This window comes from Nesoenas mayeri (assembly GCF_963082525.1).
Source record: "Nesoenas mayeri genome assembly, chromosome: 1".
Taxonomy (NCBI): Eukaryota; Metazoa; Chordata; class Aves; order Columbiformes; family Columbidae; genus Nesoenas; species Nesoenas mayeri.
This window is the reverse complement of record NC_137541.1, coordinates 206,727,056-206,743,173: the sequence shown is the minus strand read 5'-3', so window position 1 is coordinate 206,743,173 and position 16,118 is coordinate 206,727,056.

The following is a 16,118-nucleotide window of genomic DNA, read 5'->3' as shown; positions in this document are numbered from 1 at the left end:
TAAAAAATCCTAAACAAGTGACTGTTGTAAGACTGAGTTTTAAAGAAAGGACCACGTGAATTAAGAAAAAATCCCACTGAGACAGGAAGTTACATACTTAGCTCCCCTAGAACTCTTTGAAATTTCCAGCCCAAATTAACAAGTGCAGGATACATTATTTTTAAAATGTAAAAAAGAATCTACCATCCTTCCTCAGTGCAGAATTAGCTGGGATGGTATTAATTCCACTCACTTGAGCATTTATTTTACTGATCTTCCTTAGAAATGGAAGATCACTGCAGCAATCCCTAATTATTATTATTATTATTTTTAAATTATTTCTGTCCCTTGCACTAAATGGATAATGAAATCCCCTGCTTAAAAACGGAACATTTTGTGCAACAGTACTATGAAAGGTTTTGGGAGTTTCTTGGAACTCCAGCCCCAGGTAAGCTCCAGTGATATATTCATGAAAGTCTTCCTGTGTAGGGAGCAACAAGAAAGCCTCCAAGCTCTACAACAAGGTAAAAAAACCATACTACGATAACACATTTGCTGGATTTTGCAAACTATAGAAAATAGGAGAGAGAAGGTAACATATTTATGGGCACTGAGAATTGACTGCAGATTTCAAACCAGTAGGAAAACATTTGCAGAGGGCAAGATTTATTTCTTCTCCCAAAAAGATAAATCACAAGGCATAACACTTGACAGACCTCCACTATCGCTGCCAGCACTTTCTCAACCAATAAATACACTGTCATTACATAGAATGGTTGGGATTGGAAGGAACCTCTGGAGATCATCCAGTCCAACCCACCTGCTAAAGCAGGTTCACCAGAGCAGATCACACAGGAAGGTGTCCAGGTGGGTTTTGAATGTCTCCAGAGGAGGAGACTCCACAACCTCTCTGGGCAGCCTGTTCCAGGGCTCTGGCACCTCAAACTAAAGAGGTTTTTCCTCATATTCAGATGGAACCTCATGTGCTTCAGTCTGTGCCTGTTGCCACTCATCCTATTGATGGGCACCACTGAAGGGAGTCTGGTCCATCCTCTTGACACCCACCCTTGAGATTTTTATAAACACTGATAAGATCCCCTCTCAGTTTCTCTTCTCCAGGCTGAACAGCCCCAGCTCCCTCAGTCTCTTCTCATAAGAAAGATGCTTCAGACCCCTTATCATCTTCGTAGCTCGCTGCTGGACTCCCTGCAATAATTCCTTGTCCTTCTTAAAATGGGGAGCCCAGAACTGGACCGAGTACTGCAGATGTGGCCTCACCAGGGCAGAGAGAGGGGAAGGAACAACCTCCCTCGACCTGCTGTCATCAGCGCCATCCACACCAGCGCTGGCACTCACACTGTCACCCTCTACTTCAAGCATCTGCATTATCAGCAGCCTCTGCTCCCTCAGCCCCCATCGATAATTACCTCAGTGCTCTGCAGCCACATCGCAACCTCTTCCCAATCCCCAAAGCAGGTGAACAATTCCCTTTACCCAACCCACTCTGCATCTCCCTTGTACGTACTCCCTGCCACCCCCTTCACCACCAGACGTTTCCCTCACGGTGTCTAGAGCCGCCCTGTCCGCAGCCATCAGACCCCACAGGCACGGCCACTTTGTGCCCAAGCCCCTCACACTGTCCCCCACCACCGCTGAGCTGTGAGGTAACTCCCCCTCATGGCCCTGGCCACCTGTGCCTCCACCGCCTAACTGCTCACCACCGCATCCCCCCAAGCACCGCGTCACTCCCCGCACCCCTGTCGCACCCACACACAGTTTCTACTCCGCCGCAGCCTCCCCGGCCCGTCCGCGGCTCCCGGCCCGGCTGCGGCCGGCGCTCGGTCAGTCACACCCGCCGCGGCGCCAACGGCTACCGGTCGCCAAGGCAACGGGAGGCCCCGCCCCTCCCCGCCCCGCGGCGCGTTCCGCTGGGCAGCGGCGCCCTCTGGTGGCGGCAGATGGGAGCTGTCGCCAGGGAAAAGCCCGCGAAAAGCGCCACCACTGCGGGGCGTGGGGCAAAACCCTTCCAGCCTCTCCGGTAGAAACAGCAAGATGCAGTATATGCGTTGTGATTCCTGTGCTGGCGCCCCAGCTTAGAATCATAGAATAACTGAGAACCCTCAACCTGGCACTGCCAAGTCCACGCTGCGTCACGTCCTTTTATGCCACACAACACACCTCCTCCAGGGATGGTGACTCCACCACTGCCCTGGGCAGCCCGTTAAATGCCTGACAACACTTTCCAAGAATAAATTTTTCCTAATATCAAATCTAAACCTCCCCTGGCACAACTTGAGGCCATTTCCCCTTGTCCTATCACTTGTTACTTGGGAGAAGAGACCAACCCCCTCCAAGCTACAACCTCCTTTCAGGCAGTTGCAGACAGTGATAAGGTCTCCCCTCAGCCTCCTGTTCTCCAGGCTGAACAGCCCCAGATCCCTCAGCCATTCCCATCACACTTGTACTCCAGCCCCTCACCAGTCTCGCTGCCCTTCTCTGAACTCGCTCCAGCACCTCAAGGTCTTTCCTGTAGTGAGATCAGACTGGTCAAGCAGGAGCTGCCATTCATAAACCCATACTGGCTGGGCCTGATCACCTGGTTGTCCTGCACATGCCACAAGATGGCACTCAAGATGATCTGTTCCACAGAATCACAGAATCGACTGGATTGGAAAAGACCTCAGAGATCATCGAGTCCAGCCTCAATTTCCCCTGGCAGAGTTGAAGCCCATGCCCCCTTGTCCTATTACTGACTGCCTGGGAGAAGAGACCAATCCCCATCTGGCTATAACTGCCCTTCAGGTAGTTCTAGAGAGTACTGAGCTCACCTCTAAGCCTCCTCTTCTCCAGACTAAACAACCCCAGGTCCCTCAGCCTCTCCCTATAGGCCTTATGCTCAAGTCCCTTCACCAGTCGTGTTCCATAACCTTCCCTGGCACCGAGATCAAACTGACATGACTGTGGTTCCCTGGATTCTCTTTCCAGCCCTTCTTATAGATGCGCGTCATATTTGCTAAACTCCTGTCAGCTGGGACCTTCCCAGTTAGCCAGGACTCAGGAAATGAGAAAACCAAATGTTAACAGCAGCACAGAGGTAATTTAAGTCCTGAAAGGGATTTCTGTGTGGTGAAGCTCATGCGATGGCCTGAGTTTCACCCGATGAATATCTATGGTGGCAGGCTTGAAATCACAAAGTAAAATCACGGTTATCTTGAGTAAAAAGAATGTGTCCAAGCCCTGCAGTGGTAGCTCCATCCAGTTCCACACCACAATCATGACTGCAGAGCTGCTTTGTCGGGAGCAAGCTCCCTAAGCTGTCCAGGGCACTGAGATGGAGCAAAGTCCTGCACCCCAGTAACAGGCAGCCGTACACGATCTCCTGTAACCCTCTTTGCCCTGTACACCAGTGTTGTGCAAAAAGCCAAACCTCAGCCGTGGGGACAGGGCATAAGATGGAAAGAAGAGCTGGAGGCTGATCCTGAACTACTTCTGCTTCTCTCTTCCTGGCCAGTGGATCTCCATTGGTTTTGGATGGGCTCTGTATGTCACTCTTCATTAGACATCAGTGCCTGAGCCGCAAAAGCCTGAGAGCCATACTCTGCCACAGAAATAAATTGTGAATCTCTATAATAAATGCCACTGTCCCCATTTTCAGGCAAAATTCACATTTGCCTTCTTTGTTCAAAATTTTGGCTGGTCCTGTGGGAGCTTATGTGATCCTATGACAAGTCTTGTTTGACACGGTGCAGCAGTCTCTGTAATTAAGGCATATTCATTGAAGTAAGGACAAACCACTTTTGTTCCTATAGGCAGAGATCATAATTTGCAATGCACCAATATTGAAGACAGTAAGAAGATGCTGTTTATGTTCATTCAGTAGCCTCACATAACTGTTCAGGTGAGAAAGCAAAGAAAAAAACAAACAAAAAACCCCAAATCATAAAAAAAAAACTAGTGACTTTCACTTCCTTCTATATTATGGATTGAATTATGTTATTAGGACACAGTAGCCAGCTGACATATAAGACAGGGATTGAATAGAAGGCAGAGAAAAAGAAAGAACAGCATCTTAAGTCAGCTGGCAAAGATAAACACAACCTTGACTTTTGTACTTTGTAGCACAAGATCTTCAACTTGGACATATTTAAATCCCACTATGACAAAAAGTAACACTCCTTAAACTTGACTGTGGGCAACCTTTGCCTTTTTCTCTTTGCATGGGCAGACAATGCTTACATCTTCTAGAAAGTTGTCTTATATCCAGAAGGAGACAATATTAAGATAGGTTTGAGTCCCTATTTTGCAGGTTAAAGTTGTTGTCAGGATTAGGCTTTCAGCTCTTCTTTGACCCTCTGAACATGAGTGTCAGGAAGATCCACTCCATGATCTTCCTGGAGCCTGAGATGAGGCTGACTGCTCTGTAGTTCCCCAGATCTTTCTTCTTGCACTTGTAAATGAGTGTGACATTTGCCTTTTCATCAGGAACTAATATATACAATATATGCAGTATACATAACATACATATGGTTGAAGGGAAATATTGCTACAGCAATGAAACCAATGGCATATGAGTTAGTGGTGATTCATGTTAGTTCACTTTAGGGAGCAGCTGAGTGTTCAAAAGAGACTGAGTTTCTTTCTGGATGAAGCTGGAGGAAGGAAAGCAGCCCCAGGTGGATTTGTTCTTCGGGAAGTTACTATCTCTTCAACTAATACCTGCCGTTCTGTAACCACATCAAAATACTCATTTATTTTTCCATTAATGGGAGAAGATGGGATGACTTCTTTTGTGTTTCGGGTAACAGCTAGAGAGAAAGACATGCTGAATGAGGAGGTGAAAGAAGAAAGGTGATCCACCTTTTGAAACTCCTAGCAATATCACTACATAAAGATACTTGTAAGGCTGTTGTTTTGTTTTGTTTTGTTTTTCTTTCTCTAAATATGTCGTAACACATTGTGTTGCACTGCAATGAAAAACATGCTTATATTTTTTAACTGTTCTGAGAGCTTAACAACTCTGTGACTTTGTATGGGGAAGACCAAGAGGAGGGTTGGTAGGGCTCATCCTCCCATCACTAGGTTTGATCATCTTGTTGCCTCCTTGAGAGTGCTCAGGCTCAATTCATGTGAAAAACAGCCACTCCTTGCTTACACAAAACCAAATTATTACAGGGAGAAACTGAGTTTTAAGCTTTCATAAGGTCTCCAATTCACCGTGATCCTTGTGAACTGAATGGAAGCCTTATTAAAGCCTTACTAAGCCAAAATGTTATTGCATAGTGCATAAAGGATGATCTAGTCCCTAATTTTGCCATCGGAAAAGAAGAGCCACATATAAAATATATTAAATTTAAAAGACACGTAATTTACCAAACCTTTATACCAATTCCATGTATACTAAATTTTCCTCTAAAAAGCATTAAATTGTTTCACCATATCTAAGTTTGAGTAGAAGGTGAAACATAAGAATTTATAGTTAACAGGAAGCCAGTGCTGATGATCTAGGATTTGGGGTGTGAGTGAGTTCAGGCTGGGAACACAATGGGAAAGTTATTTAAAACTGAGCTCCTGCAAGTCCAGTTTTGAGCCCCTCATTATAAGAAAGACATTGAGGTACTAGAGAGAGTGCAGAGGAGGCAACGAAGCTGGTGAAGGGTCTGGAGCACAAGTGTGATGGGAGCGGTTGAGGGACTTGGGGCAGTTCAGCCTGGAGAACAGGAGGCTGAGAGGAGACCTTATTGGTGTCTACAACTACCTGAAAGGAGGTTGTAGCTTGGAGGGGGTTAGTCTCTTCTCCCAAGTAACAAGCGATAGGATTAGAGGAAATGGCCTCAAGTTGCATGAGGAGGGGTTCAGGTTGGATGTTAGGAAAAATTTCTTCCCAGAAAGTATTGTCAGGCATTAGAACAGGCTGCCCGTGGAAATGGTGGAGTCACCATCCCTGGAGGTGTTTGAAAGATGTTTAGATGAGGTCCTTAGGGACATGGTTTAGTGCTAGAGTTACATTAGGTTATGGTTGGCCTCAATGATCCTGAGGGTCTCTTCCAACCAAAATGATTCTATGATTCTGTTCTAAGTGAGACCGAAGCAAGCGGTCCCAGGCTGCCACACTGAGATATCCTACGGAATGGCAGCATGTGTATTTTGTGCCACTAATTAAACAGAAAAGCACTTGCAGTGGCTTCCTGGACAGAGGACCGAATCCTCCATTATTGCTGCCTGTATCTTTACTGCAAACAGGGGCGTATGCTCTAGCTGTCGCCAGGTAAAGTGAAATACTCATAATTTTACCTCAAGGCAGCTAGCCAAGTCACGCTGCTAGTCCCTGCGTGGACTTTATGTCACACAGACACTTTCCGCTGCGGAGCCAGCACGCCTCCACGGGCCCCTGCCGTCCGAAATCCGCCCCCCGAGGCTCCTGCTGCACCCAGGGCAGAGCCTCACCGCTCCGCCCCGGTCCCCCGGGAGTCCCTCTCGGTGCCACAGGTGACATGAACCCGAGCGCGGCCCCGGAGCCGGCCCGCCCTGAGAGGACCGGCCCCCGTGAGGGACGGGGCGCCGCCATTGGCCCAGCGGCGGCGGCGGGAGGAGCCGCCTCGCCCCGCCCCGCCTCCCCCCTTCCCCTCAGAGGAGCGGGGAGGAGGCGCGGGGCAGCGGCTGCCGGCTGGGAAGAGGTAACTTGACGCTGTCTCTGACCGGAGGGGAGGGCTGGGGGAGCCGCGGAGTCTCGCGGGGCTGATGAGGCTGAGCGGCCAGGTCCTGTGGGGCTGACAGGGCTGAGGCGGCGGGGGTGCCGCGCTGCCCCCAGCCCGCTGAGGCGGCAGGAGAGATGGCGCTGCCCTGAGAGGCTTCGGGGAGCGGGGCTGTTTAGCACAGAGACAAAAAAGAGGCTTGTAAGCCACCCCTACCGGCCGTGCTGGAGCTGGGTCGGTTTGCAGGTGAGGAGTCCTGGCCCCAAGCTTTGGGCAGCCGGGCTGCTCCGAGCTCGGCGGGTTTTGCTGCGGGCGGGGCCCGTTCTGGGCCCCTCAGTTCCAGCAGGACAGGGAACTGCTTGAGAGAGTCCAGTGCAGGGCAACAAACATGATTAAGGGAGTGGAGCATCTGAGGGAGCTGGGTCTCTTTAGTTTGGAGGGGACTGAGGGGTGACCTAATTTATGTTTATAAATGTATAAAGGGTGAGAGTCAGGAGGATGGAGCCAGGCTCTTCTCGGTGACAACCAGTGATAGGACAAGGGGCAGTGGGTGCGAACTGGAACACAGGAGGTTCCACTTAAATATGAGAAGAAACTTCTTCATGGTGAGGGTAACAGAGCCTGGAACAGGCTGCCCAGGGAGGTCATGGAGTCTCCTTCTCTGGAGACATTCAAAACCCACCTGGACACCTTCCTGTGTAACCTCATCTGGGTGTTCCTGCTCCAGCAGGGGGATTGCACTGGATGAGCTTTAAAGGTCCCTTCCAATCCCTGACATTCTGTGACTCTGTGTGCTCCTGAGGTGAAGGGCAGCTCACAGGTGTCGTTGTCCCTCCCCTCCCCCAGCCACTGGTTTTAGGTGGATGGAAGCACCACTTGTCAGGGACTTTCCTCAGAACCTACCTGTGGGGGTCTGTGTGCTGGGACATCCCCATTTGGCTGCAGGGAGCTCTGGTGAGAGCTGAGTAACTGTACAAACTTACCTGTCCCATAGCTCTGTAGGGGCCTGCTTTAATAAAATGACTCTCTTTAAGTAAAGAGGGCGCTTAGATCTCAGTTGAGAGATGTTAATAATCTTCATGTAAATAATGCTTTCATTTTGAACCACTAAAATAATTGTAGCTTTTACGTGGTCTCTGGAGTAACTTGCAGAATTTGCCCTAAAGTCTGATGGACTCAGTTGTGTCTTTCCTAAGGTCTGTTTGTGGGGTTGCCATTGTGACTTAAATCTGAGCACAGATTGTCAAGTGGCAAGACAAGTATTTCTGAACTTTCACAGAAGTGTAAAGGGAGGGGACTTAAAACATGCTTGACAGGATGCTCTGAAAAGAAACTTGATTTTCTTGGATAAAAGAAGCAATCAAAGTGTTGCAACAAAATATTTATGTGTTTACATTGGAGCCCTCTGTGAAGGAGTGTTTAAAAGACTGATGAATCAAACCACTTTACTAAAGTGATATACATCAACAATACAGATTTCCATTCGTTAGTTCTTGATTACCATCAGTCGTTATCACTGCATTTTCCAAAGAGTTCTCAACAATCACATCTGTACATGGTGGTAAACCTGTGACTGTACAATGCCATGGAGCTCATGTCCTATAGTTAGTGCCCATGACTACAGTTCTCGATGGTCTCAGTTGCCGAGGTGAAGTGCTTGAGAGCTCTCTGGCAAGAGAAACTGGAATCAAAAGTGTGCATTTTGTGATTTTCATAAATTACTGTCTTTCTTTTCTTATTGGTATTGGTTTATGCACCTTGCTGTCTCCTTGAAAGAAAAGGGGGTTATCTCATTTGCCTTTGATGTATTACACGTTATTTTTGGGAGTACCACTCTACCCTGGTTTTGCTAGGCATCTTTCCTGGAAACAGAATAATCCTTCAAAATCAATATCCCCTCTTTGTTCTGCAGATTTATTTTGGTTATATTTTTCCTGCCCACTCTATGTTCTTTGCTCTTCTCTTGTAGATTTACTATTCACACATGTTTTCCTATGCACTGTTTGGGTAAGTGTACTGCAAGTCTGTCCAATTGCACTTGTGTTATTTATATAAATACGCATAGCTATGTAATAAAAAACTACTGGTAATGTTACAATGTTAGAAAATGCTTATGCACTGTTACCAATTACCATATTTTAGTGTGCTTGTGTCTGGGTTTAAGGCAAGGAAATAATAAGCATCTTGCTTACTCTGCATCTACCTTACGGGTGCAGCAGGTCTCTGCTTTGGCTGCAAAGCACGTTCTTGAATTTTCCAAAGCTGTCTTTGGACCTGTCTCTTGTTCAAGAAATTTCCTTCCAGCACCTCTTGCAGCCTGGAATGATGTGTTATCAGTTTCACTATCAGGCTCCCACAATTCAGTGAAATAGGTATTTATGTCCTTTGTTTACCCCTGCTGGCAAAGGCCAGAGTAAACAACACTCCATTTCCCCCTCAAATTAATGGTAGAAAGGTGAATTTGTCTTTTCTCCCAAGCACTGGGTAAAGACCATGGACAGATATATTATCTGGAGCAAACTCTGCTTGTTCTGCAGGAGACACTTGCCAGATTCCCAGGTGGAAGCACTGCTCCAATTTATTACTTGCAGAAAACCTTTAATGCTTGCACAGAAGGTGGTGTTTTAACCATTGCATCTAGAAAACAAAGCTTAACCACGAAGTTAAACAGTAGGATGAAGTCAAAGGAATTACTTGTTTTCTACCCTATATGATGTTTTCTGTGTTCATGACAGAAAGGAATCCTTAGCTTTCCAAGTGATGAGGAGAACCGACTGCAAACAAAAACCTACTAAGAAAGCATTATTTGCAGGGAAACCTAATTTCATTTTTCTTTAATTAGAAGTGATGGTTCTGACCTGTGGAACTTCATCTTCATTCAGTAGTGACTTGTTTTGCACCATAGTAAACAATTTGTTTCTCTGCACAGCAAGTGTTCTTCATCCGGGATGTGTGACTAACAGATAACTGCTAAAAGCTGTAGGTAAACTTCTGCTGTTCAAAGTCCATCACCTGTTGCATTTAAAGTCATCTTATTTAGGTTGCTCATAAGTCAATTTAAGGAAGCTCCTTAGTTTGGTTTTCTGGTGCCACAACATTTTATGGTATGTCAAGCCAGTGATGTTGCATTTGCTGTATTAGCAGTTTCCAGTTCTTTAGCTTATTTGGATGTAGAGTGACAAGTGATCTTAGCAGATTTATTCATGCTTCATTCTCTTGGTAGTGAGTCATTCCAATTCACCTGGGTACAGGAGCCGGCTGCGCTAGATTCTTATTTCATTGTATAAGTTTTCCTTGCTATATGTAACTTGACTGTATTTTTTGCACTGAGAGCAGCAATAGAGTTATAATGTATGTGTGCAGAGGAAGAGAATAGTCCTTCTCCTCTTTTCTTACGTTATAGCTCTTTATCTGGATTATAATGCCAGACTATTTTTGACCTGAATTCAACTCAATATCCTGTGTGAATACAACAAATTAATGAACATCTTAATAATTTTTTCCTTCATCTTGCTGTACTCTTTTTCCTCTCTATTATAAGTCTTTTAAAAGTATTTTTTTTCCTCTCTCCTAGCCAAGGAGATCCTGCATTTGTGTCTCTGTTTCTGTATATAAAAATGCATGTGTATATAGAAATAAAAATAAAGGCAAGAACAAAGGAGATGCTTATTTGCAGACGAAGTAGCAGAACAATATCCTAGAATTGTTGCCAGGTGTTTTCATTCTACAAAAGCATCAAACTGAATATTGGTAAGTTCCATATGAAATTGCCTGTCCACTGTTACTATCAGTCTGATTCTGACTGATAAATTGGCAGTAATTTACTTCACTACAGGCTGGATACACTGCAGTTAGACTATGCAATCTCAGCCATGTAACTACAGCTCCAGAAGTAGATCAGTGTATTCAAGAATTCCTGGGCTGGAAATGGACCATCAGCTTTTTAGTTGTCAAAATCTATGCCCATGTTTTTCTTCTCTACTGAATTTAAATGGCTTCTGCAATCAAAAATAGCATTAAAAATAAGAATATCAGCTGTGAAGAATTAAGGGTGAGGTCCAAAAATCTTGTGTTACTGCACTTGAGGCACCATAAGCAGAAGGTATGTGTCCAAGCCCTAGGCAGAAATCTAACAACCAAAAGTAGTGAACCCTTGACCTTCTATTCTGGTCCTGCCCACACAAAACTGTTATGGTTTTCCTTTTTGTTTAACCATGCTGAACTTGCAGGTCATTTGTATTCCACCTGTGTATTGGATGAGTAGGTAACTATTTGAGTTGTTTGTTTATTTGAAGCCTGGGATAATTAACATTAGTGGAAATGTCATTAAATTTGTCTTGGTTCATAGTGATTAGAGTACTTGTCTGAAGATTAAGAGACCTGGCCTGACTGAGAGAAAACAGACCTGTGTTCTTGTTTCTGCTTGCAAGGTTGTGATTTCAGTTTAAACCAATAGTTATTCTGTGAGATGGGTGGTTTAATCCACGGTAGTGCAGCCCTAGGAAGAGTTAAAAGTGAACCAAGTGAAACCTTTAGAAACTGTGATATATTTTGATAATCCTCCTGGGTTGAGTGTTTTGGGGGCTCTGGTTTTGGCTGTTCTTGGGTACGTGCTGTAGCCATTGGGCAGGACAGAGCTAACACCTTGCATAACTATGCTATGAAAGAATGGGCCGCTCCTGCAAAACTAAATACTTGTTCAGGGACAGGCACGATACTCCAAACCCCAGTCTCACAAACTCTGAACTCCTGACTTTGCTACTTGTGTCTGAGAAACAATTTCAATCACAATCTCCTGCTCTCTTTTCCCCAAACCTGTGCTATTCAGCAGCATTTATATGGCAAATCCTACTTGTGCAGTGGGATTTGACACTGGCTCATCCAGAACAGCTGTAGCCTGCTACAGAAACTGTTCCCTGCTCCTCACTCACATGTTGCAGCTGGGTTTAGCTCTCACCATGTCCCCGTAGGCTCCTTGCATCATAGCACACCTTCCTTTTGGGTGCCTGAGTGCTCTGTTTGGATCTGGCCATAAGTATTCAGTGAAACTGGTACCAGTCAGGGAAAAAACTGGGTTTTGCGTGATGTAGCCCAGCCCAGCAGTGCAAACAATCTCGTGAGTGAAGTTTTCATGGCTGATAAACTTCCTGTTATTCTTGCAATTTAATATCACTATTAAGGAGGACTGACGTTGCTGCTTGCTGGTTTCAACTTAGCCAGAATGAACCTGCTATCAGATGAAATATTCATATTATAGGGCTATCCATTGAAACATCATTATGAGGGCTTGAGGGATTTTCCTCGTAATACGGAGCTATAGTAAGCTTTTTAAAAAATGCGACTATTAAAAAACAAACAAAACAAACAAAAAACACCACCACAACAATAACCCTGAAATAAAGACTTAATTGAAAAGGTTAATTTTGTTGACCAAGATGAGACCTAATTCTGCCTACCGACTGCAGGCTTTTTTTTGTTTGTTTTGATTTTTTAAGCACTTTGATTTTTAACTTATCTGAAAACTTCCCCAAAGTGCTTTTTCTCCCACCTCTTTCTTTAGCTTGCTTATTGTTTCTATGACTGCAGGACTCCTAAAGAACATTCTTTCTCCTGTGGCACCTGATCGCTGCTGGTAACTGGATTCTGTGTAAGGCCCTGGTTTCAAGTAGGTGTGTGACTCAGTGTAACAAGGACCGGATTAACTGACGCAAGCTTTCTTGGTAGCCTTCAAATTACATCATTATTAAGTGGGTAATTTTAACCTTAAAAACTTTCACTGGTGTCTAAGCTCAGTGGTTAGTCAGTCATCTTGTGAGAAAACTCAGCCAAATGGCTTTTTTTTGTTCATTGGCTCTTTGTGCACATCAGTAATCAGTTAAATAGAGCTGTAGTTACACTAACAAGGGTGGTGGCTGAAAAGTAGGGGGGATACAGTAACAACTTAGAGTGATTTAAGTGAATGAGGGATGATTTTGTTTCCCACAGCTACCTGTTGATACAGTTAATCCTATCTGAGAGTGCTGGAGTGCCTTTTGCAGTATTCTGTGTGATCTCAGTTTTGTGTTGGCCTACAGGCAACGCTGTTCTGCTGGAGCTGAAATCAGCAGCCTCCCTTGGGGGAGACAAGCATGACATAAAATGTTGTCCTCCCGATTTGACGGTTTTGTGCTCAGCCTGTACCACAAAGCTGTATTGTGCACCCACCTGCAGAGAAAATGTGCAGCCACCTGAGCAGTTGGCAGTGACAGTGCTTTAGAGAGGTCAAAGTGAGGCAGGAAAGGGGCAACCTGTTAACCCAGACATCCCTTGTTTTACAAACATAGTGGAGAAAAATCAGTCTGTCAGCAATAGCGGCTGTCCTTGCTTAACTTGCTCATCACCTTGATTCAAATGAGTGAGAGTAGGGACTCAAACTCACAGGGATGTAACAGATGCTGACTATCCCATAACAATGGGATAAAAATAATCATACAAGTCACATGGACAGGCTTTGAAATGAAACTTTTTCAAAGTTTCTTAAGCAACTGTATATTTAAGAGTCTTCCAATTAGTGTCCAAGACTGAAACTACTCTACAAAATATCTTGCTGCCAGCTCAACAGGGTGAACGTTAGTCTAACTAAGCATTTGAATGCAAATCCATGTTTGCTGTTTGTAACATGAATTTCTTTGCATCAATGCTGCTAGCCCCTTAGTCAGCTCTTGTTAGAAAGCCTGCATTAGCAGAGTTGGGGCTGTGCTGTTTAAACTGCAGCTCAGTGTTCTTTGCTTTTTATAAGAAAATATCATCTAACCAAGATGAAGGAAATGTGTCACTTCCCAGTAGCCACTGATAGGAAATTCTTGTTAATTAGTCACATTGCTTTGCCCACTTCTACTCTTGAGTGGTACAAGCTTCAGAACAGAGTCCTAGCTAAAAAGTACCTACGTACTTGCTAAACAGTGAGGAAGCAGGTTAGAGGTAGGATGGTTCCCCTGAAGTCACCAATATCTGAAGGTATCAACCCCTTTACATTGGAAACATTGATTTGCTTAATGCTATTGTAAAATTTGCCCAAACCATGAACAATACATTTAACAACAGGGATTTTTATCAGTTTCACAGCATTACTTTTCAACCATGCCTATCAAGGGAATTAATGTAGAAAACATCATAAAAGTACAATGAAGACTGCAGGAGCATATGGCTAGGAAGAAAGCAAAGTACATAACTTGTTATGATTTACTGGGGGCTATAACTGCTTACAGAATCTGGGATTTTTTAGTTAAGCAAAAAGGAGCAGAATACAGGGTTAGTTGCCTTTTTGAAATTCCAGTAGTGCACAGAAAATTAGAAACAGGCAGAGACTCCTTATTGTTCCAGTATTTTTGGGGGAGAAAAGTTCCTTTCAGATGTCTCATATACAGGCACCTAAGTGAAGGAAAACCTAAGCTGAGTGAGGGAGAAATATACTCACAGCATGGTCTGCCTGGGGGAATTCTTCCACTGTAGCTTTTAAAATAATTTTTGGTTTGTTTTGCCACTTTTATTTTTTTTTTTTAAATACTTCCTAGTATATAATGGATGTTTTTGTTTGACTTGTATCAAGAAACAATGCTCATTGGCCTAGTGCAGGGAATGCCAGACCTTAAACTAGAAAATTTATTGTGTGGTGGTGGGTTTTTTTTAAGAATGGGGCAAGAGAAGAGAAAGAAAGGGATTCAGCAGCTCCTGGTTATATGCACATGTAGACATTGGGGGTGAGAGGAAGAGCAGGCATGTTTTCAACTCTGCAATAAAAGCTGGTGAGAAGGGAATGGAAGTGCTCTTGAACCCTTCACACTTTTATCTTCCATACTGAATCTGTACATTTAAGATGGCAAGTCTCCAGAAAAAGAGGGTAAGCACTTCTTTCCCATAAAATGAAAGAAAGGAAGCCATTGACATCTTCACAAAACCTTTTTAAGGAATTAATCGATTACTTTCATTATAAGTTTCAGGTTTGAGGGCGAAGGGGCAGTCTTTTGGATGTTTCTTGTGGCATTCCTTGCTAGGATTTAAATCTGTCTTGTAATTATGTTGTAAAAATATTCAGAAAGAGCTATCATTAAATGCAGAAGTGTGTCAGATAAGCATATGTACAGTTAGAAGATAACTTCCCACCAAGTAATCGGTGTTCTTCCAATCTCTCTTAAACATTTTAGTTTAAATCTGTTTTCAAACATGACATAAAAACACTCTCTTAAGGTACACCCTGTGTGGGTCTAATGCCAATGCTGACATGAAGAATGAGAAGGAGACAATTGGAGTTTGAGCCTTGTAAGCCCCCCACATTTCTGCTTTTGGAGGGAAGAGTCTAGGCCCTCTGCAAAGGTAGCTGGGAATAATTGTTACAAAACAGTGCTCTGTCTTCAGAAATCTAGAGGATTGAGCTGCCTTTTTTATTATATTTCAAGTCACCCTGAGTATTGTAATTCTTGATGAAAAGAATTAGCAACTAGAGGAATGAAGTTCTAGCAAATGAACTATTATTAATTTGAACAATGTGCCTACTGGGATTAAACCACACCAAGGTGCCAATGGTCTGATTTGCAAGGAAATACAACTAGATTTGAAGAACCTCAGAATTTGTAATGAGATATGCAGATGTTATTGATGTTAACTTGCTTTAATCTCTGTAATTTTGAAGCTGCTTCATTTTTTTTTTTTTTGTGAGTAGTTTTATACTTATGGCATGGCATCTATAGTTAGTCTGACAAACAGTGATCACAGAGAAAAGAAAAAATTTGGTGTGTCTCTGAGTTTTTAATTTACAAACCACTTATTCCAGAGACCGCATCCTCATGAAACCACTGCCTAGCTATTGTATACCATATAGGTACAGAGATTGACGTTCTTAGGCGCTGCTGCCAATATCCAAGCCCTATGAAAGAAATGGCAAGCTGCCATATGTGATTAGAGGGATTACGCTACAACCAAAGGAAATCACTCTTTTTCTCTTCCAATTTTCAGTTGTTAACTTTTATCTTCTTTCTCTTACTACCATTTTGTTCCTATCTTCTTTCTCTTACTACCATTTTGTTCCCTTGTTCAGATTAAATTTTGTGTAGAACAGAACAATTGCCTGTATAATCTTCAAAGCAATGGAGGTCTTGAATTCTTACCCAACAAGAATAAAATTAAATGGCAGTTGAAGCCATGTGGACCAGCAAAGCAGATACTCCTGGAGAAAAGCAGAATTTTTCTCAAGTGCTTGCATTACTCTTGCTGCAGTTCTTCTTCCAGCTGACTGAAGATAGTTATATAAGGCTGTCAGTAAGAATATTTTAAGATTGCAGCTATTTTGGCCATTAAAACCAACAGGGATCATCTTGTACTGTTGAGGAAGACTAAAGTGTGAGCAAGGTTTCTTGTGTATCATATTTTATTTTTTTTTCCCCATTGTGACCGTTTTGAGCCATTGTCTGG